General features: G+C 40.4%; 1 long non-coding RNA gene across 1 annotated transcript; it reads right to left on the reverse strand.

The window, feature by feature from the left end:
• Window positions 1–19,120: 19,120 nt before the first annotated feature.
• LOC121906208 lies at window positions 19,121–20,555 on the reverse strand. Its single transcript, XR_006098575.1, has 3 exons — window positions 20,349–20,555; window positions 19,652–19,722; window positions 19,121–19,287 (listed from the first exon to the last, which is right to left on the reverse strand). It is a non-coding gene; the product is annotated as an uncharacterized LOC121906208 (long non-coding RNA).
• Window positions 20,556–25,871: the final 5,316 nt, after the last annotated feature.

Below are 25,871 nucleotides of genomic sequence, written 5' to 3' on the forward strand. Positions count from 1 at the left end.
TGAATCTACAGACAGACTAATGCAGTAAAAAAGTCAGAAAGTATTGAGAGACGGACTAATACATTGCTGGTTTTGGTCTTTTTGTGGGATTTGATGACAATATAAATATAGAATAAGACCAGACTGATCTTTTAACACTTAACAGACTTGTGTATTGTGTTAAGATTTACCCTGGATCTGAGGGTGGAAGCTTCGTAATAGTTTGGGATTGGTTAGTACTGGAAACAACAGAAGTAGATGCAGGACTAGGAAGGAACAGGGAGAAAGAAAATCAGGACTAGCCAGGATGGGAAGAAGATTTCACTCCCATTAATCTGCTGTCACAACAGATAGCATCAGTGCCCAGAGAGGTTGATATATGCAGCCATGTTTCAGGCTGCAGTCCCAGACAGCTGACTGTGCTCTGATCCAGACTGAGACATGTCTCCAGCTATTTGTTTTGATTAGGATTTGGATCTTATTCCAGTCTGAACAATGCAAAGACCAATTCAGGTTGCCAGACTAAGTCTAAATGGAGGTGAGGGAGGGGTAGAGTTGCACAGTGATAGTTTTCACATCTATAAAATTTCATAGTGGGTTTGTTAGCAGAAAATAGTGTACATGCCATGGACACTACTTTTCGTGTTCCATTGCGGAATTTTTGAGGGCACCATAAAAATTTACACACTCAAAATTCAAACACTCAAATAAAAAGTGGGAAATAGAGGGTGATTTCAGACACAGCTCATGTTCAACACACACACACACACACACACACACACACACACAAACACACATTTCCAGACCAGAGCCGGTGTCAAGAACAGAGTCTCTGTGACTGGGTGTTTAACAGGAAGTGAGGAGGTCAAAGTTTATCCTGGTGCACTGCAGCGGATGATGTACAGACCCCTCAAACACAGACTGAGACTACTTATCACAGCCACACTAATAGGAGACCAGCACACACACACGCACACACAAACACATAAGCATACACATTGGTTCAACATAATAATAATATATAATAATATACCGTGGTCAGACTTAAGCTGGTGCTAATGGGCATTTTGCACCAGTGTTCAATATCTAGTAAGTAAAAAAGTAATGATGATGATGATGGATGTGATACTTTGTAGCTGTTGCAACATGCAAGCTGCAATTTGAAACAAGAGATAATTTCCTTTTTTATTGATTTTGACATGTAAAACTAATCAAATAAATCCCCACACATGCAGCCCATGTATGAGTGTGCAAGAGGACTGTGGGACCCAGAAATGTATCGGCAGTTTATTGACCAAACATTTAAACTCATACACATGTTGTCCTGGAGCTCCCATCCCCCCTCAGAGCAATGTACATGTGACCTGAGGATCCCTGAGCTTGTGCTGTGTTGTTGTGTTGAGTCCCTCTATACGCCTTAGGCTTCTTATTGCTGTTTTTGTGATGTTTAATAAACCAGCCCCACAGTGCAACTGAGGCCAGAGCTGGAATCATCCACTGGCTTGCCAATGTATATACTGAACAGTCTCAAACAGTACACACAAACACATACTGGCCCTTGCCATGGCCTTCTTTCTCAAACAGCTTCAGTCTTCCTAGAGTCTCTCTTGTTTTTTTGTTTTTATCCCTTCCTTTCAGACTGTTCCAGATCACAAGTTTACAGGCTCTTTATAACTACAAAAAATAAGATTAAGAGTCTACAGCAACAAGAGGTCTGTGAGATAGTGCTTTTAGGTAAATTTTAACATGCTCACAATGATAATGTTAACATGATGATGCTAGAAGAAAAGTTAGTGGATCATAAGTTGTTAGGATACATCATCTGGGAAGTATGATATGTCATAGTAGTTCATCTGATAGTTGTTGAGATATTTCATTAAAAGCCAAAAATGTTTGCTGGTGGCACTAGAGGAAAACTCTGGGGATCAGTGAAGTCAGTGGGATTCATCATCTGGGGTCCATGAATGTCTGTACTAAATTTCATAGCAATCTAGAGCTGCTAGCATGGTTAAAACCCCACTCATACACAGATACACAAAAGGAGAAAAGAAAAAAAAAAGAACGGAGAAATTCCCATCTGAAGCGTCTGGTTACCAGCAGCGGCATATTCCAGACTCAGCTTCCAGGCTCCTTTTCCGGAGCCTTATGAAAACGAGGGGGAAAGAATGTGAAAAATCTGTAACATTCATACTGAAGGCGATAATCTAGCAGGTATGAGGAGGGTGGGGAGACGAGGGGAAAATGAAGCGATGAAGACCATCCGTGGAGGAGGAATCTGCAGTATGCATGCTCTTTAAAGTAGGGGTTGGGTGCCATAACTTCCCCGACACATTGTCTCCCTGTCTGGGAACAGAAGGGTGGGGGAGTTGGGGATTGGGGGGGAGGGAGGGGGGCGGTGCCTGTGGTGGTAAATGTCAGTTCTTATCATGGAGAGCCAGAAAAACCCAGTGCAGACGAAGAACAACAAGGAAGTGTGGGAGTCATGGCACAGACAGCAGTCCCTATGGATGACCAGTGACTCAACAGACTGTATATTAAACACACTAACTTACACACACATTGCTTTCTCTCCTTCTCCCATGTCATCCTGGCTCTGTTACACACACACACACATAAACACACACATACAGAGAGAAAGATCATGTTGTCATCCAACTGTAAAGAACATTTTCATGCAAATTTTGAAATGCCCAAAAACTCAAAAAAATAAAAAATAAAATAAAATCTGTTTTCATGTTGAAAGATTTTATCTTAGCTAAAATCCATGTTTTTCAGTAAAAGGATTGATCCACTCAAATTATAGGAAACATATTTCCTCACTTATAGTTTTGGTTTTAACTGTCCAAGTTTTCATACATAGAAAAGACAATATTCACAATATCACAACATCGAAAGCACAAATTGTTTTTATCTGTAAAGAGAATTATTACAGCTTATTTTTATCTTGTCCTCTATTGCTGCTGGTCACTGAGAGTTACCAAATGTAATTTTGTTGTATGCCTACAATGACAATTAAGTGTCTTATGTTTATGTTTTGCCACTTGCAATCACAATATGCAATCAAAATATTTGCAGTACTGGCTACCAGTCTACATCTCCCAGTAACATCACATTTGCGGTGACGTGTCTTTGTGTGCTGGAACTTCACTGTACTTTAAGGAGGTAAACTTTTTTCTGACCTGCACCTGATTTTGCACTACCAGGTGGAAAAATGACACCCATGTGTGTTCGCACCCAGTTTCAGGAGAAAGGGGCTCATTATAAGTAATACATTTTTGTTAATGATTTAAAAAATCAAACAACAGTAGACTGAAAAGAAATCACATCATAGAAACGCCTGGGAGATACATTTAGAAAACTGAGATATTTGCATTGTAAAACTTAAAACACAAGTTACTGCTGCTGGTTTAAAAAGTTACAGTGGGGCAAAAGCTCATCATGTCATTACTAACACACTTCGGCTGAGGGTTTGGAATCTCACACAGGTTATCCATACTTAAACAGTGGCCATGTTACCTTAAAGGTGGATTTAGATCAAAGATCTTTATCCATTTGTGTGCTTCATGGTGTTAGCATATCCAGTCTTCAGCAGTGATTATTACTAAGAAACAGTTAATATAGCAGAAAATGTTATTTTCTGTCTTTTCTTTAAATCAGCTAAGAAAAGAATGCAATATTTGAAAGACATGAAGCAAAAGCTGCAGCAGCCAGGTTCAAACTGGTTTCTGATGCAACCCAGTCTCACATCAAAATGTGTAATAGCTATGTTGGTCCACAGTGCAAAACGTATTAATTTCACAATAACAGCTGTAAAATTGTGAGATTCTTACGTTTTTTTGGCCCATTCTTTTCTATTGGCCTGCGTCCACGTCACGTGACTGTCAAGTTTCAGCATTAAAATGCATTTTCATGACATTTCTAGCAAGAAATGTGCATTTTATTTTCATAATCTTTGGTCAGTGAATGTATATGATGTTTAGTTTGTTAGTTATTACAGATGTTGTTTCAGGTCTCGCCAGAAAATTGTAGGAATGCAATGTTTTCTATCGTTGCTATGGTGGTTGCTATGGATCTTGCTGTTGCTGAAACCATGTAGTTGTATTTTGTTTTGAATCATTGTCTTTGCGTTATGTAGTTATCCAAGCTGTTATGTTATTTGTGTTATGTTATGTAACTGTTTGATGATGTTATTTTAATTTTTAAAAAGTAGAGTTTAGAGTGGAGAAATGAATTGAATTTGAAATCCAGAATTTGAAGCTTTGCGATTGGCTGACCAGAGGACTTGCCAATCAGACGTATTTTCCTCACTGTCAATGTGATATCTTTAACATTCTCAACACAAAAACACAAAAGCATCCTTGATAACTCAACAATATGATAGGTTAATGTTAAGGCCATCAGCTTAAAGCCATGAGCTTCATCAACTGTTATTATGGAGACGAAGAAATTCCGCTTTGTGTCACACTACAAAACTTTTATTTATTATTATATATGCTATTTACTTTTAAGTACTGAATGTATTCCAAACTGATTAAGATTTTTGTGTGGAGCTGGGTCATTGAGTTCCCCAAACCCACTCCATTCACACACACACACACACACACATATACACTTGGCGTGTTTGGCTTCTTTTTTGGCTAAAATATCTGAAATAAACCAACATCTTTACTTTTTCTTAACATAGAACTACAAATATGGTGCTGATTTGTATCAAGCTGCATGGCACAGCTCTATGGAATTTTTCCTTGAATTTGAAGATGTTAATACTGAATTGAGAGTACACTGTGGAGTTTAAGGACATGGTACATTTATGTAATCAGATATTAAATATTTAATTGTTAAATGAGTGTAAATGAATTTTAACCATATTTTACTCATATTTGACAGTGCTCCCAGTTGTTGACTACACTCACATGATAGCTGAGATCAAGAGCTCTCTATAACAGATGGTCCCATGTCTGAAGACATCCTTTTGTTGCTGAATTAAGCCTTCAAACATGCACCGAGGTCAAGGTTCAAAGGTCAGTATTTCAAGAAGAGAATAGTAGAATCTTCATACTGACATATGTTACTCTCCAGGTCGAGACCTGTCCAACAATGTATTTGGTTTTGTACTACAAGAAAGTTTTAATTTTCTCATTTCATGGACACAAACCATCCCAGGCCTAGTTTCAGAGAGAACTTTGAAGGACCAGTATATAAAATGAAGCTTTTTGATTATTTTTGTTTTGGTTTTTTTTTTCTATTTTAGTGAAAATAATGACCAAAATCAGTCACCTTCAGATATTACAATACTGCTGACAATCTAGGGCATGAGGAAGGCCTGAAGTGCTTGGGTTAGGGTTAGAGTTAGGTTTAGGACTGAAAATATAAACCCATACTCATTTCCATTAAATTCCAATGCATGCATGCATGATTCTTGGTTTTGGGAATTTATGTCAGCATGACATACAGTAGCCCATTCAATCAGAAACTGTTTTATCAGCCAATGTAAGCAGACAAAGAATGTATCCAAAAACATGCAACACAGAAGAATAAAAATAGACAAAAATAAGGTGATAATAATAATGAAATAAACAAAGTAATATTAAAATTGAATTGAAGTTTTAAAATGTATTTACAGAATGGAACAGTAATGGTTTTGAAATGGGATACAAGACTTGAAATGAAATATTACCTGTACAAAGGAAATATGGACTGTGCTATGGACAAAGTAGTGTGTGAAATATATGAAGGTGACAAGAGCAAAAATTAAATGTGATATGTGCATAAATAGTTCAATTATGTGACAGTGGAGGTTGAATGCAATGCACCATGTAAAGTCCAGTTTGATGAAATATATGAAAGTGACGGTGGTGCTTTATAGAATGACGTGGCTCAATATTAATTGAGGAAGACTATTTTTTAAGAAAGATGATTTCATATTAAATATCCTCAGCCACATATTCTTGGAAATATAAAATTAAATGAGGAACTTTACATTTTAAAATCACAGGCTGTAAAACGTCTTTTCTTAACAGAGATAGTGGCGTTTGGATTCGGGTTGCGGTGGACAGGCCAACTGATGGCAGACAACCAAAAACAGAAGACAAATGTACCACACCCACCCACAATACAATGCTTTTCCGTAGCCTTCCGCTGTCAAAAAGTGACTAAAAAACCCTTTATTTGTCAGAACCGAAGAAGAAATAATTAAAACGGATGGCCTTAAGATAAACCTATTCTATTGTTGAGTTATCAAAGACACTTTCATGTTTTTGTGTTGAGAAATATTAAAAATATCATTAAAAGAAAACCTTAATACAGTAACAGTGAGGAAATACTTCTGGGCGGTAGCTCCTCCGGTCAGCCAATCGCAAAGCTTCAAATTCTGGATTTCAAATTCAATTAATTTCTGCACTCTAAAATAATATAAATAATATAATAAAATAACATAACAGCTCAGACAACTACACAACGCAAAGGTTTCAGTGACGGCAGTATCCATAGAAACGACAGAAAACGTTGCATTCCTACAATTTTCTAGCAAGACCTGAAAAAACCTTCATGATAACTAACAAACTAAACATCATATAAATTCACTGAACAATGAAAATAAAATGCACATTTCTTGCTAGAAATGTCATCAAAATGACATCAAAATTAAACCAGAAGAATATATCACTAAATACACTGCTGATCATTTTGGGACAAAGATACAAAACTTGAGGTCAGATATGAAAAACCATGTCTCAAAATAATTGTTTATAGGAGCAATAGACAGACAGATTATGTACCTATCTCTGCAACAAGGAAAGTTTCCTACAGAGGGGAAACATGCAAAAATATGCCCTGTTCCAAAAATCCCTTTTACTGCATGGAACAGCTGTCCAATCAGCCTGCTCTCATCACTAAGTTAACTATGACACATGAGTGGCTCTTGATCAAGAAAATTTGTGTCCCTGCTTTTTATCGACTTCAGTGCAGCTTTACATTTGATTGACCATACAACATTGCTTAACTCATTATGGTTTCAATAAACATTCTATTAACTGGTTAAAAACCTACTTAAGCAACAGAAAGCTATCTATCTATGTGAATGGTTCCTACTCTTCACCTTGTATACTTACTTGGGGCATCCCACAAGGGAGTTGCCTCGGACCGTTGTTGTTTATCATTTATAGGAATGATCTTCCTTTGGCTTTAGCTAAATGTATGTATGTTAGCAGATGACACAACAATCACAGCAAAGCAGATTCACAAACTAAGGCACACAAATGTCTATCAAATGACTTTACAGTGTTAAATGCAAACAGAGCTAAAAGTATAACAGTATCCACAACAACAAGAAGGAGAAAAATGAAGCCATTGCTTTTAATATGTAGAAATGTTCAAATTGAAGAGGTCACCAAAGCCAAATTTTATATATATATATATGAGTATGTGTGTGTGCGCTGTAGGCCTACAGTATTCTGAAAATGTTCTTATTGTGACTTTCTTGGGAGCTTAGCCTTGAGCTAAAAGAGATCCAGACATCTCTTAAAAACTATGCTCACTGATGCAGCAAATGCTGAAAACTTGTGACTGAAAATGTTCACATCAATAAATGGTAGTGGCATAAAATAAAGTACATTTGTACTTATGTGCAGTGCTTGTAAATGTACTTACTGTTGCTACATTTCACCACAGCTCTCAACACATTAAGAGGTTTTTATACTTCAACTGAAACGAAAATATGCAAGCAAAACAAACTACCACTTTCCACATGTCACATTTTACAACAACATTGTACCAGCTGTTTGAAGTCTGCTTGACAAAAGACTTTCAGGGGTCAGAGGAAAACAACAATACATACTCTCTACACCCTAAAACAGCTCATAAAGACAGTTATATTCACAAGAGTTTCCTGTCTCAAGTACAAAAGTTTCCCTGACTGAGCCACAATGGTTTCCTGGCCTGTGGCCTTTCCTTCCCGCCACTCCACCTCTGTTTATCAGTAAAAGAGGGAGAAAGAAAGAGAGGAAGGGAGGAGGAAGACAGGGTTTAGGAGAGATAGAGAAGGAGTGAGAAAGGACAATGATGAAGGAAAAAAGACAGAAACTAAAAATATATGGATGGGTGTAAAGCAAAAAAAACACACAGAGGCCAGGTAGACTAGAGTACATTACATGTGAGCCCTGAACTTTTCAGAAAATCAGCCAGTCTTTGGTCCTTTGGCATTTTGTCAAACAGTTCTCAGCAGTGTGGTTGGCAATGTTATAGAATATGTGTCTTTTTGTCTTTGACCAAGAAAAATGAACTTGAACAAGTACTGCCATGAAACACGTTATAGATACAGTAATTGATCTTTTGTCTTGCACCACCATCCGGTAAAAGTTTCCCTAGACCAACTCTTTGGTCCATGTCATTTATGTCACTTTCACACTGTAGTTCAATTCATTTGGTCCAGAACAGGAAAAAATTATCCTTGCCTTTTGTTTCTGCTCAGCTTGGTGTGCATGCAGACATATTACAAACAAACCAAAAGAGATGCAGACAGGAATTCATACACTGGATAGTTTTTGTGACTCAACTTGCATTCAGCACTACCATGTAGTCCATGTAGTGCTAGACCTCTCTGTTTACCCAGTCAGTGGCCATCAGGCTTGCAAACCATGATCTTGTTCAACTTCAAAATTCAGATGTGTGGACTCAAGTCACATGACTTGGACTCCAGTCAGACCAAAGATTACACATTATGTTAGCAAACAGAAGCAACAGGTATAAATGGCAGTGCCCAAGAGCACATTATCACATTCAGATATTATTATTATAACATTCAGGTAATCAGATGTCTAATTTTTATCTTTTGCCAATTATATCAGCTGTAGCCAATAACTGTAATGTTATAAGTTAGGCCAGAATTCAACTTTTGGCTGTTTTCTGGTTAATGTGCTCTCTGCAAGCCACTGTCTGTACTTAGTCTAGGTTTATTGCATGGCAAAAGAACTGTCACTCTGGAACAGCACTCTAATATAGCGAGTAGATGTATGTTTTTGTAGTTTTCATTTATTTTTTTCTTTTCTTGTTTTTGTCTTTGTAGTTCAATGTGTGAGTCATATATTATCAACATTTCACATCTTATGCTATTCATGTCGTTTTCAGGTTTTATGCTGCCACTCAAAGCTGTTGTACTTCTGCGTTCTCAGCCAACGAAAAGCATAGATCTTTGGGTTAAAAGATTAAATCTAATATAAATAGATATATATGAACCCTTGATGAGCTCTATGGGTTGCACTCTGTTGGACTGAGAAACACCAAACACAAGATGTAGCAAGGAGAGAATAAAAAGTCTCTTCAGAATGATGATTTGGGAGTGTAGCATGTGAAACATATCTCATTCCACATCTGAAATAACAGCCTTCGCTGGACATGCAGACACTTGCTCCAATATGAACCCAACACCTCTGCACTTGTCTGTGGGCCCTTGGGCTTCACCCACCCTGACAAACTGTGCATCTCTGCTGACACATCATCCTGTGCTACATGGAGGAGAAAACTTTGCTGTTGTCCAAATATATGGCTAAATGCAACTTCAAACAAAATGTGGCACATACATTTCATGATCATAACATATAAGTAGTAGACAGAGAAGATGGATATTATTCTCATGTCTGTGTGTTCAGTACAGAGCTGGAATCAGGCATGGTTAGCCTAGCTTAGCATAAAGACTGAGAGTCAAGATTCATTATTGCCATTTGCACAGACACAAGGTACATATGCATTGGAATTCTTGTGTGGTTCACTAAGTCAAGTTTAAAAAACAAATTAAAAAAATAAATTATGTTAAAAATGAAATTGGATAAAAGCAGGAGAAACAGCTAGCCTTTCCAAGGAGCTAAAATACAACACCTCTAAACTTCACTAATTAACATGCAAGACCTTATTTGTTAAATCTATACACAAATAAAAATGTAAAAATAAAATGTGTGGTTTAGGGGAGGGAGGTGGCAGGTGCAGTGACTGTGCACAGCTTCCTGGAGTCTTTACATCACGGTAAGTTTACCAGGATTGGTACCATCTGCATCTGGCAACTGACATACTGTACCAGTCAAAGGTTTGGACACAAGTGAATCAGAAAGTGTGTCCAAACTTTTGACTGGTACTGTATATTTGGAGATGCTGCAAAGAAGTAGTAGGCAAATAGATACAATGTTATTTGTCAAGAAATAGTTCCAACACATAACTCATCTTTCTTGCCATGCAAGCTGAAGATTTAAGATTTTTTTAAAGCAGCTTTGGACTTACCAAAATGAAAAATACCCATGTGCTTAATTCACTAATTGGTGGTGCATGTAGCAGCTACAACCCAGTTTTCTTTTGACTGTTGTGTTTCATTCAGTGCCAAATTGCTTACTGGGACATGTTTATATAAATGAAGACTTTCCCTGTAATATTAAACAAAACTTTGTTTAATATTACAGGGACATGATACACACTGATCAAAATATAATGAACTGTTGGGCCATTTGTCTTTTATTTGCATTATACACTACCGAAAGGATTATTTCTTGATCGCAACATCTGTTAAACTGTGATCATAAAACACTTATTTCATGATCACAAGACAGTGATTTCAACAGATCAGTATGCTGAGATCACAAAATAATAAGAAATGTTTTTTTTGTGACCACAAAATGTTTAGTTACCAGGGTAACCCTGCTTCTCTGAAAACTTCTTGTATGACCAATTACAGAAGCGCCACTGCCACCATGTCTTTAAGAAGACAGACCAATCATCTGAGTTGCACAGGCCAGCCTGTCCCCCTTTATAACCACTCATGGCCTCCCACATGGTATTCCCAAGCCTATTTCTTCCATGTACTCTAAACATGTAAGCAGGGCAGTGCTGTGAGATACCTCACTTGGTTTTCAGAGAACTGGGGTTACCCTGGAAAACAAACATTCCCTTTCAAACCTCACTCAGTATCTCACTATGGAAGACGTGGCCCACTCCTGAATTGCATGCTTTGAAGCCCATAACACCTCGACCCAAAAAGGTCAACACCACATACTCTCCCCATGGGCTAGCACACAGTTAAGATGAACCCACACTAAGGCCTGAGTGCACCAATGAAGGTGTCATCATGTCCAGGTGGTAAAACCGAATGAATGTGTGTGGGCATGCCCAACTAGCAGTGGCACATAAATACCCCTGAACAGAGCCCATGAGGTGACATACCCCTCTTATAAACCAAAATTAAAGCCTCCACCACCCAGTGTGACAGACAATGGCAAGATAGAGCCTTTCCTCTGTGAAAAGAGGCCCAAGTTACCAAAAGCTGGTTACTCTTCCTAAATCCCTTAGTCTTGTCCAAATAGATGCATAAGGCTCAAGCAGGACAGAGAGAATTAATCCACCTCTTGCTCTCCTCTGCAAAAGGTGGAGATTGAAAAACAAGCAACTCCAGTGTGGGGCAGCTATAAGGAGACACTTAGGCACAAAAGCAGGGTTAGGGTGCAACATCATCCTCCCATTATCAAAAAACTGCAAGCAGGATCCATGCACAGACAAAGCATGCAATTCTCTTAGTTGCTCAATTCACTTAGCTGATGTCAGTGCCAGCAACAGGATAGTTTTGAGAGAAAGCACCTTTGAGTCAGGACAAGGGTTAAAAAGGCAACCCTGAGAGTGCTTCCAAAACAAGACCAAGGCTTGCCCATTAGGACCTTTAGTCCCACGGAGGAACTAAGGATTTACATGCAGGTTGCAGACAGCGAGCTCCCTTCATAAATCTCCTTATCAGAGAATGCTGACCAATCACCAAAACACATATGGCACATGGTAAACCAATAAGCCTTGACAGTGGAAAAGGCCTTACCATTGTCCAATAAATCATGCAGGAAGCATACAACATCTGCAGCAGAACTCTGAAACGAAATGATGTTTCAAGCCTCACATCTTTCAAACAAGCCCCACTTGCAATCATAAAGTGAATGTGTGCCCTTGCACTCTGAGTAGTCTTAATCACACTCAAAGACAGACTTGACTCATTCAAATTCAACCTCTAACATGCCAAGCCTAAAGAGCCAGTCACCCGGGGTGCGGGTGAAAAATCTGTCCGTGCGCCTGTGACACTAAATCTCTGTGCAATGACAGTGACCAAGGCTGACTGTGAAGGAGCTGCACTATTTCTACCATCTACTTCTGGTGGCGCAGTCCTGTTGGTGTCCTTCTCTGGCTATTGCTGCTGTTTGTTATTGCTAGTCATATCTCTATTATTATTATTGTCATTGTTATTATTCTGCTTCTCTGTGTCTCTGTGTCATCAGGTGACGACTTGTGATCCAACTGAGTTTGACAAAGTTTTGCTAAATTTAGCTAGGTAAGTTGAGATATCATGGCAGTGAAAGGTAACACTGGCTAACATTAACATCCCTTTGAGAATAAAAGGTAAAAAGTTTGCTACATCAGGATGAAGATAATCATCCGCTGTGCCCTCTTGCTGCCACACCCACAAAACCTGGGTGGGTTGACGGTAACTGGCAAGATATCATCTTGCAGGGAACGCGGAGACTGACTGCCTCACCCTGCTTCTTTCTCAGCCACTAGCCTGCTGCATAGAGGTTAACAGCCTCCTGAATTAACCCCTTAGCAGAGACACATTCTTTGTATGCTTGCATTAGCTAATAGAACAGATTCTGAATGAATGGGCTATGTCATGCTGACATAAAATCCCAAAACTAAGAATCATAAAGATACAAAAAGCCAGGTGATGTTCTGTGCCCCACCTCCTTGTCCGATGGAGTGGATTAGCCACTGCGGTGTTGATGGGTGGTTTCTGGTTGCTTCTAGCCTGCATGTGTCCAGAACTTCAGCCAGCTTCCGCAGGACTCAGTCGTGGCGCCATACAATTTTAACCATACCACAGACACAAGTTGCTGGGGCTTGGGAGAATGTCATAAGTGGCCCTAATGAGGAAGCTCAGCCTGGCTTGAGATATCCTCCACATGTCAGTCCAACTTATGGTCCTGTTGGCCACTCCCTCCCAGGTTTTCCTGCTTCCTTGCTGCTGCTAACTGACTGCTCTGATCTAATATTGCTCCTCCGTCCTGACCACCTCTGAGATCACTAGTTCCTTCCTCTCCTTCCTTGTAGCTTTGGACCACATCTTGGGAGCTGTTCCCCACCCCTGGCCAGCCCTCCCTGACTGTGTCCTGCCGACAATCTCACAGTACCTCAGCCTACTGATGGCTTGGTTGACTGCTTGCTCGGCCCTCCACTTGTGTCCGGTTCAGACCAGGGGCCTTGGTGTTCTGTACAGACAGATCTGACGAGTCTCCCAGCTCTGATATGAGCCTTGTCTTCTCTTGTCTGTTACCCAGGTTGATAGACTTCAGTGGCAGCTGAAGTGTGTTCCCTCTAAACAGGCCTATGCTGGAGAGGCTCCGAGGTAGGCCCAACCATTTACAGATGTAATTGCAGGCTTTGGAGTCCATCCTCAGTACTGTGGGTGTGGTGATCTTGCACATTTTCAGGGGCCACATCAGATGCTTGGATAAAGTGAACTGGTAGCACCACACCTTGAACTTCCCGGGAAGATGGCTTCTGGCGATCCTCCAGAAAGCTGTTTCATGACAATGGCAGCCATGTGTTTGTCGACAGATCGCCTGTATACAGTCTTCCTAGGCTTCAGACACGTTGCTCCACCAGCAACAGAACCCCTTCTCTATCCACCGTGAAAGAGATAAGGTCACCCCTGGCTCCTTTCCGGATAGAGAGACGCTGAGACTTGGACGGTTTGATTCTCATCCTGGCCCATGCGAGGAGTTCCTCAAGCCTTTTTAGGAGCTGAGCAGAACAGGCCACTGTTTGGAGAAAGCTTGCAACATCATCCATATAACTCCACAGGGCTGGCAGTCATTGGCCTGACTGTGCTTTGACTCCTCAAACCATTTGTCTCCCGCCAATCAGGATGATTTCGAAGGCTGCTATAAAAAGGATGGGAGACATTGCGCAACCCATCACTATGTCTTTCTCAAGTTGATTTCAACCAGTTGTACCCTCCTGTGTTTTATAGCAGACATGGACACTGCCAAAGTAATTTGATACCAGGTTCTGGATACAGGATGAGATGTGGAAAAACTTCAGGGCAAAGGTGATGAGCTGGTGGGGGACAGAGCCAGAGGCATTTTCTATATCCAGCCTGACTACATGGAGGTCTGACCTCCCACGTTTGGCTGTCTGAATCTTTTCCCAGATCATGGTTGAGTGTTCCATGCAGCCGGGGAATCCTGGGACACCTGCCTTCTGGCAGCTGGTGTTGATGTAATTATTCTCCAGGAGGTAACTGGTCACTAATTTTGCCACCAGTGAGAAGAAGATTTTCCCTTCCATGTTCAGTAGGTCGATGCCTCTGAACTGGTTGATGTTGCAGGAATCTTGTTCTTTTGGGATGAAGGTGGTCACTGCTCTGCTCCACTCTGATGGGATGGCTTGGGCCTCCCAGGCTCCCAGGTAGCTTCAGCACCATGGGACAGTTCTTATATACCCTGTAGGGTACACCATTCAGTCAAGGAGCTGAGGCAGATCTTGCCTTGTCTACCACCTACTTGATCTCAGCCCTTATGGGTGGTGTGGTGTTGAACCGGGAGGCCTGTTCAGCAGGGCAAGGCACATGTCCTGGCAAGCCAAGTGGGATGTTCTTGTCATGGTCACCAAGCTGACTCTTGATGTACTCCTCGAGCTTCTGCTCAATGACTTCCAACTTCCTGTTCTTCTCCACCAGCAGACTCCGTGCACACTTGAAGGGGTCCCGGGAGAACCTTGCCCTCTCCTTCTCTTTCTTACTTCTACATTTCCAGATCCACTCTACTCTCCTCAGGGTTGCAAGCCTGCTTTTGATCTGGTCCCAGAGAGCCTTCAGGACCTCCTTCTCATTCTCTTTTGCCTTCCTCCTGGAAGTCCTGAGTAGTCGCCTCTTCTTCACCAACTTGAGTATCCCCCTCTCTTGCCTCCCCATCTCCCTGGGGATGTTCTCCCTCTAGACCATCGCTCCAAACCTCTCCTTGCCTTCCTCATACATAATGTTGCTGAAGAAGTGCAGCTCGGTGGTTGCATTGCCTTGTAGTGACCCCTCGAGGATTGTGTGCAGGTTCTGGTCAAAGGTTTTCCAGGACTCTTTGTCATTGCTTTGGGCCACTTGATTTTGAGTCATCAAATTGGTCCCCTTCCCCTCTTCCTTGTCTCATGGGTTCAGTGCTTGGTGGCTCCTCATGGCACTGATGCTGTGGGTTGTGCACCTGTTGCTGGCAAGGCTGCTCCTCCTCCCTCTGACCATCTGCATTGAAATTAGTAGCACTGTGGTGGTCAACTTGGCTCTGATTCCTCCTTGTCTGGTGCAGACAAGGAGGAATTAATAATTATAATTAATTCATAATTAATAATTTAATTTTAAATAAAATAATACATTATGAAATAAAAGACTATTAATATCAATCAATAATTCGGGCACCAACTGTTGAAGAACCTCACATGGGGGGACAAAACTGTCAGATCTGTGAGGAGCATGGTTGGTTATTAAGAATAATTAATAATTATCAGAGAGTTAATTAATCATAAAATTAATAGAATTATTAATATGAATTAACAATTACGGGGCACCACTCGGAAACCAGGACCAATAACCAAAACAAGGTAGTCTCATAAAAGAGTTTACCTAGAATGTTAATATCACAGATAAACATTCAAAAGGTGATCAAAGGTATGAATTCGAGCTCTGACTCCCTCAATCAGCCACTTTTCACAATAAGTTAAACACAATAATGACAAAAGACTTCTCTTTAAGATATAACAGTATTTATTAAACTTAGCAAAATTAACAAAGTAAACAAATACCCCATTCAGTATACTACTACTCTAAAATCTAAGTCTACCTAAGCAAACACAAACAGCTATGTACAAGGTGAACGCATGCAGGTGAATGTATGTGTGTGTGTGTGTGTGTGTGTGAGTGACAAGATGGCGACTTGGCCTGACGTGATGACGTCGTGGGTATGGGACACGGACGTGACTATGGGGGGAAGTCATGTCACGCGAGAACCGAATGGCAGAAGTACGGCAGTGTCTTAGACAATAGCAAGATGGCGCCACCTGGTGGTTAGCGTCTTGCACTCACCAAATTCCGTAAAAATACACGTCTGATGGCTGATAAGGAAAGACAAAGCAAAGCTTTGTCCAACGTTATCTGACCATCAGATGTATAAAAAGATGTCGATGCATGTGTGTGGGCACGAGTGTGTGGGTTAGTCGAAAGAGAAGGAGGAGAGAAAGCAACCGTGAGAGGGAGAGAAGTGGTTCTTTTGTCCACAGAGAACGTGCGTACGGACAGCAGTCTGTAACGCACGTTGTCTGGTTTCTGACCGAGAAAGCAACTTACTTACCACTCACGGTGGCGCAAACAGTCTAGCAAGGTGAACACAACTAAACAGAGCAAATGGACTCGGCGGTCCGTCAATCCACACAACAAAACAATAGTAATAGCTAAAAAAGCTAAAAGATAAACAGCATTGATGCTGAAACTAACACACAATAACACTGCCTCTGCCCAGACTTAAGCCTCTTACTTGGTCGCTTCAGAAAGCGAGCAAGGTGTGTGTTAAGTCTGTCGGTCCGGCTCAGTTCCTCGGCTCAGATGCTGACGGTGCTGTCCTCACGCTGTCGGCAGATATTCACAGCAGCTGTTTCTTGGCGGTGCGGCGGAGAAAATAGTTGACTCAGTTGAAGAAGAGCGGGTTAGAGTTGTCCGTGTCTTTGTGACGACAATCCATTTCTTCCTTCTGCAGGAGATGAGAGCGCTGGTTGCAGCAGTCTCTCTTGGATCCAGGGATGGTGTTCAGGTGAAGTCTCGTCTCGTTCAGCGAGGGGAAGGACTTCAGTGAGGGAAAAACACGTGTGTGGGGTACCTGCGTTACCGCAGCTGACTCACAGAAGGACAAAGTTCCTCCTAGCTCAGTTCACAATGAATGCGTGTTCTTCAGGGTGCGTTCACTTTTTAAAGGGGTGGTGATGTCAAGGCTGTGTGATGCTCCTCTGTGCAGGAGCATCTCCGCTAATGAGGGACTGTTTGTTGAGACTATTTCCTGTTTAGCACCTAGGTGCCAAATTTGCAAAGCATCAGTGGAAATGGAGTCCAAAATGGACAATGGGAGCCTTATCAGGCTTTGTGGCTTGCATGCAGGCCTTTCTTTGTGTGACTGCATGGTTTGAGGCCCAACAAAGTCTTTGGGGTTTGTAGAGCACTGAATAGTTTGTATGGATTGTTGCATTTAATTCATAAAAACTTTAAATAAAAGGTTTGCTATTATGAAATGTATTTTTCTGAATGTGACATTTTGCTAAGATAAAAAGTTTTACTTAACACTATTTTTGGTTGTGAATTGCAGACATCGCAAAAACCAAACACCACATCTTTGTATGCTAATGAAAACTGAACAGAAATGTTACAAGTATATCGAGCAAATTCTTTCCAAAACATAACATCTGTCTTAAATATTGTAAATCAGCACCTTGCTGATGTCAGCAGTGGAAATTATGAGAAACTGCAATGCACAGTAGTAGTAATCTGCAGCACTGAGTGACCATCATTGGTCACTTGCTCCCTCAGCCCTCAAAGGGGTCAGTCTCAAAGTTCAGTTGAGTTTTTCAGAGAACTGGAGCGACACTTGTCATGGCAGTGGGGATTCCCCCAAGGGCAAGTGCTGAGGGGAAGTCAATGAGGGCATGTTGAAGGGCAGTCAGTATGAAGATTCTACATGGGTCTTGCTTTGAAATACTGACCTTTGAACCTTGACCTCAGTGCATGTTTGAAGGCTTATAAATTCAGCCCCAAAAGGGGCTCCAGACATGCTACACCAACTGTTATAGAGCTCTTGACTTCAGCTATCATGTGAGTGTAGTCAACAACTGGGGGCACTGTCAAATATGGTAAAATATGGTTAAAAATTCTCACCCATTTAATTACATATTTAAAATCTGATTAAAGAAATATGTTTACCATCCTCTTAAACTCCTAAGTGTACTCTCAATTCAGTACTTACAATTCTAGGAAAAACACTTTTTTAAAAGCTACAATTCCCTAGAGACATGCAATGCAGCTTGATACAAATCACCACCACAATTGTAGTTCTTCCAGTTTGCAAAGTAGGGTTGTAAATATAGGCTGGTAAAACGATATATCTACTGAATAGATCAAATATCTAGTACAGCCAAACTAGTAATTACACTGTATCTGGATGATCAATGCTAAGAAAAAGTGAAGGTGTTGGTTTATGTCAGATATTTTAGCTAGTATTCTAGAGATGGGCCAAAACAGGAGTCGAACGCACCAAGTCCGGCCAGAACATAATGCCCTTCTGTGAGCCATGTCATCTGACCCAGATATAACAGTACATAAAAGTTCCAGGCAGCAGATCCTCTGGTCTGCCCACTGGACTGAAGTAATCTTGCACAAAAAGGACATTTCAATTCTATTTATGGAGTGCCAAATCACAACAAAAGTCATCTCAGGGTGCTTTTCACAGAGCAGGTCTAAACCACTCTTTAATTTACAGAGAGAGACCCAACAATTCCCCATGAGCAAGCGCTTGGTGACAGCGGTAAGGGAAAAACTCCCTTAACGAGAAGAAACGTCAAGCAGAACCCAGCTCTAGGTAGGTGGCCATCTGCCCTGACCAGTTTGGTTGAGAGAGAAGAGGGTGGGGGGGAAGCAGAGCAACAACAACAGAGAAGATTTGGCAAATTTCTCATGGGCGCAACTCATATACTCAGCTGCTCATCCCACAAATGCATGTTCCTTACAAATGTGGCAACATTTAAAGGGGAAATAAACAGGCTCTCCAACGGTATAAGATTTATTGCCAAGAAGCATTGTTACAAAGAAATCACAAATTTCCTTACTTCTTGTGCTAATGTGGCAAGAGAATAGGGATGAAGGGCACTAACCAGTGTAATCACAAGAATACAACTACACCACCCTGAGACAAATGTTACCTCAGACCAGTATCAATAACCCAAAAAGGCAATCAGGTTCGTTACACCAAGAAGCGAGAGACGTGGTTCCAAACATCAATTCTTTATTTTAATAGCAAAATTTGGTTAAAAAAAAAAAAAAGCATACCAACCACACAAGTATAAAGAGCAGCAGATTCAGGGCTGAGGTTTACCAGTGGAGGGGAGGTAGGAGGTGTATCCAGGGTCAAACCCAGGGATGCTCAGTTGAACAAAGCACACAGGAAAAAGGTGGAACCACCACCTACAATCACCAACCCCACCACTGTGGGTGCTCAGCTCCTAAAAAAAGCAAAAAAAAAGCAAACGATGACAAGAAAAGAAAAAACCCCGCACACACTCACCATTAAAACGGCTCAGCTAAAAGAATACTAGTCACGGTACTGCCAGCCCATAACACAGCAGCGGACCCGACCAAACAAAAGACGATGATTGTTAACACTAATTATAGGCAAAGCAGCAGCATTCTTGCAGTGTGGGCCAGAATTGCTGCAGCAGCTCCTGGGTTAAGCTGCTAAATGCTGAACAGGGCCCACAGTCCTGTGATACATAATGAAAAAATTAAATTAAAAGAATGACAACTACTTTAAAAAAAAAAAAAAAAAAAAAAAAAAGAGATGAACCTGCACCATAGTGGGCTACATACCAATCAGGCAGCATCTGTAAGTTCAGGAAGAGAGAGTCTATGGAGCCTATGCTGCTACTACACATGGGGACCTAGAAACAAAAACACCCTATTACGACACGCAACATAATTTGCGGAAGAAGATCACTTCTGAGGGAGGTGAGTCACCACAGAGGGATCTATAAAACCATAAACCACTAACATAACAGCATGAGAGCACTCTGAGGACCAGCACAGAAACTACACCCATACCTGCAGCAATTGCGGAAGTCTGGTGAACGGAGGCAGGGTGTGCCCAGAAAACTACTACCTGCCTTTATAGGGTGCCCACAGACAATGATTGGTTCCTGATCACAGAGTAATCAAGAGACTGAGACTACAGGCCTGCTCAGACCAGACAGGAATACATTTCCATTCTGCTACACTAAGTTTATATGACATAGGACTGATTGTCATATAGCACTGTGTGAGGGTTAAATTCAAAGTCCTTAAATATCAAAAAGTAATCTTCCTGAGAGATTTATTAATTTAAGTTTATGACTTGTTGTATTTATATTAAACACTGATAACTGTTTTGATTAAGTTTTAAAACAAGCGCACTCCTACACATGGTTTCTTTCTGTTACTCAGCTAAAGGAATATATCTGCGCTAAAGCTAAGCTAGCAATCTTCACCTACATTTGAAAAAATAACTGAAGAAACTTAGACTTGATCTTACCATTCTGAAACATCATGTTGAAGTCTCAACTGTGCAACAGCAGGTTCTTCCCCTTCATTCAGGATCAGTCTTCGTTGTCATGAAGTGAGTGGAGCAGGTGGACCCAAATGCAGAAGACAGCAGGCAGGATAAGATGAAGAATATTTCATGAACAACTCAAAGGACACAGAAGACACTGAGAACAGGAACCAGGAACACTGACCATAAACGCAGATGACTCGACAAAGACTGAACTGAAAGCTGGACTATAAATACACAGGGTCTGATTACAAACTGAACACAGGTGAGTGAAACAAGACACAGGTGAAACACATGAGGCAACTGACAAAGGCGGGAAAACAAAGGAACTAAAGGTTACACCACAAGGAGAAAACATTTCAAAATTAAAAAGGAACTAAAGTAATCAGACAAGGAACAGGTGACATAACACAAGGGCAGACTGGGAGCTGATAGACTGGGGAAGACACTGGGAGCAGGGCATGGCTAACAAGGGTGATGCAGGGCAGGTGAGACGAGGAGCACATGAACACAGGAGGAGTGAAGAAACACACAAGGGAAACACAGAGAAAACCAAATCCTAGAACACACAACACAATTTAACTGAAAATGCAAGAAAGTCACCCAAAGTAAAATAACATAAACAAGCTCAACCAAATGACCAGGCAACATAAGTGTAACACAGAAAACCCAAAAGAACACAAACAGAAAGAATCCAAACATAACAGAAAGTCCTGGCAGGATGTGACATCTGCTTCATAGACTGCTATATATATATATATATATATATCCATTTTTCCAGGTAATATATGTCTCCATTTTTCCAGGTAAAGATGCAATGTAAAGGAATTTGCATTATTCATTACATCGTATTCTGATTGGCTTGGGGTAAAGGTGGGGCCACACCTCCAGCTAATCGGAGTAGGTTGTCATTAATAATGCAGATTTTATGTATATTGCTTTGGAAACAGCCCGCTGGAGGACAGAGGGGACTCTGGGCTGTAAGGAAAGATGGATGGAAAAATATAAACATTCTAAATCTAAACACTTTTGGTGAATAAAATGTTACAGATATGTTTAAAATAGACTCAGTATTTATAAAAATGAGTCAAAAAGGGCCATAATACCAACTCTTTAGAATACCTTTCCACTCTCATGTGCTCTACTTAGTGAGGTAAACAAAGACTTCCTCCACCTGAAATGTTGCTTTGACAGCATACCACTGACTGCACTTGTGGAAAATATGACATTGTAATACTAGGAACAGTGCAGCCTCCAAGAAATACCATCTAACAACACAGATATCTATCTTTTTATTATCCACCAATGGAATCTGCTGTGTTACAGGAGGGAGTGAGGTTTCCCAGGCAGCATTAGGAAGCTGATCTTGCGTCAGGCAGAGATTAATCATAGAGCAGGACACACTTGTTGGATATATCTTTTAATAGTACCATTTAGAGCACATGCATCAGGCATTAGAGGTATGCAGTGTGGATTTTATTCCAGAAAGAGACATGTGGGGATGGAGGGAGAAAGAGTGGTCAGAGGGAGGAAGGTGATGAGCTGGTGACTGTGGAGAGCAGGCTTAATTTTAGCACCAAAAATATACAGTATATTAGTTTTAGTCAACAAAAACTAAAAACAAGTTAGTTTAGTTTTCATCAATAAAATTTTTGTCTGATCTTTGTTGTGCAATTAAAAGTTTTATGTCTTATAAGCGTTCTGAAGCTGTGGCCATCTTTGATGTTCACATTTACCAGGTCACAGGTGTTGGTGGAAAAGGCAGTTTACCTATCAGACTGTGATGGTTCAGACACATCCATGTCACTCTGCTGTGTAGTAATACAACAGACTCACAGTGCAAAGCTAGATTCACTCACTTGTTCACTGAAATACTGTTCACTTTAGCTCGAGATGAGCATCAGATAAAATTAAGTAATATTTCTTTAGAAAACATCTGCAGTCATTCCTACTGATAACCTACAAACAACAGAATGCACCAAGAACACTTTTTCTTGTCTAATTTTCAGTGGGATTGTGGAGAATTTAGTCCATAAATCTTTTACTTCTTTCAAGATCCATTTAAGTCCCCCTCCACTCCAAGATGAGTTTTTCTTCTTGTTCCTTCAGTTGAATGTTGTTCTCTTCTTTGTGCAGAATGATGTATGTGCAGAGTTTGTCTGCTGAAGGAAGAAAGCTTCTCTGTGCTCACCTTCGATCTCAATTTAAAGACCCAGTGTGTAGTATTTAGTGGCACCTGGCAGAATGGACTTGGCATAAACTGAATAAAATATTCAGTATATTCAGTAATGTTTTAATTACTGCATAATCACCTGAAAATAAGAATCTTTGTGTTTTTGTTACCTTACAATGAGCCCTTTATATCTGCCTAGGGAGCGGGTCTTCTTCCATGGAGCCCGCCATGTTGCACCGCCATGTTTCTACTGTAGCCCAGAACAGACAAACCAAACACTGGCTCTAGAGAGAGCCTTTCATGTTTTTCGTGGGTTGTGCGGCCACTGTAAGTTCTTCTACATGCTTGGAAGGGGAGGGGGAGGGGGAGACGTATTCAGTTGGTTGCAATCTGCAACCTCACTGCAAGATGTCACTAAATCTTACACACTGGTCCTTTAAGGCGTGTTCCTACGAGCATTATTTTTACATGATGGAGAAGGAGATTATGGTGGAAAACTGCCTTCCCATGACAAATGTGCCAGTGAGAGTGCAAAGATAGCATTATGCCAATAAGAGACAGTTCCAAGGGAGTTAGCAAGAAGGCTAATCTGTGATATAGCATTTTGGTTTTCTGTGTGAAATGATTAAAGGCCGCCAGGTCCATTTTTAGTGCGAGAAAAAGGTGGAGGATGCTGAGACAGTAATTTTTTAGATAAGTCACACTTGTATTATCACCAAAGCATCAAGGTCACTTATGAACCTCAGAAATAAAGACCAGATGGTTGAATATAATTAAAAATGAGGTGGAAACTAGAAACTAAGCTCCATAATAGGAGGAGTTATGAAAAGTATATAACATGAGGTTTCATGATTTTGCATCAGGTTTTCTCTTTGTCCCGGGACAAGGAGGCCTCAGTTTGCTCTGTATCTTTTTATATGCACAGTAAATCTGTTCACATTGAACTCTACCAGCTTCCAGTGTATTTTTGAGTCTTTCTCTCATAAGTTTTGAGTTTAATACTAAGTTGTGAGTGACCTGAATATTTATTGGCCCATTTGAAGATTTTTCCACAACAAGATGTTGTTTCAAGTATTTTTAAAGAGGTCATTTCTTATTTATTTTTAAAAACTTTTTTGTGGAAAAGCCACATCAGACACAAATTATTATTACAAACAGAGTATTTTTATAAGTCTTAAAACATGTCTGAGGGATCTTTAACTAACATTACTGGTAGAGATGTTACTAAAAATGCAAAAGTTGCTGCCTATCAGCACAACAGGTCAAGCATCTAAGTCTTAGCAGCTAAAGCTTCTGAAAAAAAAGATATTTTTGGGTGGTGAAGGAAACTGTTTTACTAATCAGGAGCATACAATGTATGGTTTCACAAATGGATGCATGTTATCAAGTCAATTGTCAAATTCTATCTATTACCCTTTTAGATGATTACCCTTTTCATTATCTCACTGATGTCTATTATGTGCCCAGAATGATCAACTCTCTCCTCTCTCGCTCTCCTTGGAACAAATCAGAGTTTAAATCCAACATTGATAACCCCCCCCCCCCCCCCCCCCCCCCCCCCCCCCCCCCCCCCCCGTCTGCACAGAATTTTGATCATTAGCAACATCCATGCATCTATTAAGCAGAGCCTGGAGCTGATCCTAGCTGATATTGGGTGAGAAGTGGGATACACCTTGGACAGTCAATCACAGAGTAGACAGTAGCAACTAGGGATGTGCAGAGGGCCCAGTATTTGTATTTGTATCTATATTTGTTGAGGCAGCAAAATTATTTATATTTGTAATCGAAAAAAAGTGGAAAGAAGCTTAAAAATCCTGTTTTTGTTTTTGTTTTTATTACACTTCTAATTTTAGGATATTAAAGTGTTATAATAACTGTTCATTAATTAACTACCTTACGAAGGAGGTCCCTGCATCCGGTCTGGGACTGGAGTCTCCCAGATCACAGAAGACCGCACTGACTACTGAGCTAAAACTTTGCTCATTGCCTCATTGCAGACAGACTTCTACCGATTTATACACCCATAACACAGAGACAGCACACTGTGTAACGTGTAGAGAAGAACTTCAAAGGCGATTATTGCTTTGCACTTTTCATTTATTGCCTATTTTTTCAACATAACTTTGTGGAAAGGAGAAGAGGAACAAGAGGTTATGGAGCACTTTGCATGTGTCAGTAGCTCAGCTTTATCTTTGGGGAACACTCCCAACTCCAGGAGTGATGTCCAAATTAGGAAATGTGCATCATGTAGCAGGTGGATGTGACTCCCCTTGTTGAGACCTGCTGATAGATGTAACATTGGAGGACAGAGACTGAGATAATGATGTAACCGAACTGCGTGCTGGTATTTGACATGAATTTTTTTCTTCCCAAAGACAAATAACTTTAAAAATATTTGTATGAAATCAATATTCATTAAAAAAACACTATTTGTGCTTTGCAGAATAACGTATTTGTATTCAGGCACACCCCTAGTAGCAACAAGTTCTCCAAATTAAATCTGTGGTTGGTCAATTCACGCCAGAACACATAGAAATTTCTTCTGATGCCCTTACAGCAGTCATTTGCAGAATGACATAATTTGTCTGTGCCTTCCAAAACCATTACAAATCACTGATTAAAAATAAATACTGTACGTTTATGATGTGACAATGCTAGGGTTAGGGTCTGGTTAGGTTTAGGTACAAAAACCACTTGGTTATAGGTTCAGGAAAAGATCATGGTTTGGGTTAAAGTTACCACTTCATTAAAGTTAGGTGACCTCTGTCATCATAATAACTACGGTCTCTAGAGGGCACTGTCACTTGAACAGAAACAGACTTCTGTGGCATTATTAAAATACCTTTCAAGATACAACCTGCTGCTGTATAACAGGCAGAAAATAACATTTTGATGTTTCCATTAAGCTTTGCACACAGCATATGACCGAATCACAAAGTAACGTACAGAATGCTGATGTCACAAATGGGATTAATTGTTGAGTAAGACTGCATTAACAGTTAATTAAAAGAGTAATTAATTTATTTTTCCATTCATCTATCTTTCACATTATCACTTAGTTTTCACATGTTGAGGACAATTGTCATACTTTTTGTTCATGTAGGTTACTTTTTATTTAGTTTTAGTGTTGAGTGTTTTTGTTGTGTAAAAAGCTTGTTGAGGAATATTTTTTTGGCCTAGTTTATGAAATTTATACTGATTGTAAATCCACAGTCAGTGGCATCCTGAACCCCCTCCCCTGCTAAGACCCTGCAGATATCCTGTAAGTCCCAGCAGCTTCACTCCACCCTTGTTCTACATTACAGTATGGGCGCCTAGTTCACCAAAGCTGA

Source organism: Thunnus maccoyii, chromosome 10 (assembly GCF_910596095.1).
Source record: "Thunnus maccoyii chromosome 10, fThuMac1.1, whole genome shotgun sequence".
In the NCBI taxonomy this organism is placed as follows: domain Eukaryota; kingdom Metazoa; phylum Chordata; class Actinopteri; order Scombriformes; family Scombridae; genus Thunnus; species Thunnus maccoyii.